The 1,780-nt window shown below is 42.2% G+C and overlaps 1 non-coding gene across 1 annotated transcript; it reads right to left on the bottom strand.

Moving 5' to 3' along the window:
* Window positions 1-880: 880 nt before the first annotated feature.
* On the bottom strand, window positions 881-965 carry TRNAR-UCG. Its single transcript has one exon. It is a non-coding gene; the product is annotated as a tRNA-Arg (tRNA).
* Window positions 966-1,780: the final 815 nt, after the last annotated feature.

The following is a 1,780-nucleotide window of genomic DNA, read 5'->3' as shown; positions in this document are numbered from 1 at the left end:
AAAATTTAGTATTTTCCTAATAAAAAATTAATGACCAATTATTTTATTAGCCAAGAACTAAAATCCCTTTTCTCCACAGATACACTTTTCTTCCTAACCACCTTCATCTCCTTCGGAATGCTTCCTCGATCTCCACAGGTGCCAAACTCCATGGATCTCTCTTCCCAGATCACTTATATCCACACTCTGCATCATTCCTGTCACCACAGAACTTTCTCCCCAACTCCTATTGTTGTCTCCTAACTGGCCTCCCGGCCCCAGTCACTTGCCTGCTCCATTAACCCATGTGGTTTCCACATTTATCTTTCCAAGTCACATCTCTTATCCTACATTCCTCCAATGACCTTTACTGAATCTCTACAACATATAATACAAAACTCAAACTCTGTACTGTGGCATTCAAGAGGCCTTTGGTGACATGGTCCCAGCATCTCATGGAGGTTGAGGTCACTTTGGCTTAGGCTTCTTTCCCCAGAGAGGTCCACACTTTCATCCTCCATTATTGCTCTTGATTTTCTACATACAACTGCCTCCACGCACACACACACTGTCTCTGCCTCACACACTCACTCTTCAAGGCTAGGCTCAGATACTTCCTTTGCTGTTCAGACACCAAAAACCAGGTTTCAGTTAGAACCTTCAGGGCACTCAGTTTGTGCCTTTATTATAACATTTATCACATTCCCCCTTGCAATTTACTTATCTGTACATATACATCCTGTTACCTCCAGTGGACTGTGATTTCTTTTTTTTTTTTTTTAATTTTTTTAATGTCTTTATCTTATTCTGAGAGAGAGAGACAGAGAGTGAGTGAGGGGGGTACAGAGAGAAGGAGACACAGAATCCACAGCACGCTCCAGGCTCTGAGCTGCCAGTACAGAGCCCGACGTGGGGCTCGAACCCACGAACCGTGAGATCATGACCTGAGCCGAAGTCAGACACTCAACCGACTGAGCCACCCAGGCGCCCCGGACTGTGATTTCAAAGGGAACAGAGATGGTGCCTCCTCACCTTACCACCAAGGAGTCCATTTCTGTGACTTTCTTGTTGCAGGCATATAAATACTGGTTGACTGAATCAAAGCTATAGGTTAAAAAATAATGACTGTGTTTTCTCAGATTCAAGATTTCAACGAACTTTAGAAAGGGACTACCTCACGGGGTGCCTGGGTAGCTCAGTTGGTTAAGTGTCCAACTTGTATTCAGGTCATGATCTCGCGGTCCATGTGTTTGAGCCCCACATTGGGCTCTGTGCTGACAGCTCAGAGCCGGAGCCTGCTTCAGATTCTGTGTCTCTGTCTCTCTCTGCCCCTTCCCTGCTCATGCTCTGGCTCTCTCTCAAGAATAAATAAACATTAAAAAAAACTTTAAAGGGACCACCTTGAAATATGAAATCTCTTTCTATTTCAACATTGTTATAGTCATATGTATCATTTGAACATAGGAGACTACATTTTCTCTGAAAATTTTCTTCTAAGATTTTGAAGCTAATATTCTTCACCTATGAGAAATGTACATATCACCTTTCACACACTCAGTATTCAATAAATGTTGCTAACTTGTGACTTCTATGTTTTAAATTTTGATGTTGTACTCTTTTCCACTGGCATAAAAACGGATTTTATATTTCAAAAGCTCAAACACAAAAAATATGGGACAGATGCGCTGGGTAATGGATTTCACTTGTACTTCCTACAGACTCTTAAAAACACAGTCAATACAGTGTCTTGATGCATCTCTAGCATTCCCTACACACCAAAGACCCCTGATGCAGCAGGTTC

Source organism: Hyaena hyaena, unplaced genomic scaffold, assembly GCF_003009895.1.
Source record: "Hyaena hyaena isolate Hyena2069 unplaced genomic scaffold, ASM300989v1 scaffold_750, whole genome shotgun sequence".
NCBI classification, from domain to species: domain Eukaryota; kingdom Metazoa; phylum Chordata; class Mammalia; order Carnivora; family Hyaenidae; genus Hyaena; species Hyaena hyaena.
The sequence above is the reverse complement of the archived record's forward strand: the minus strand, read 5'-3'. Positions and strand labels throughout refer to the sequence as shown.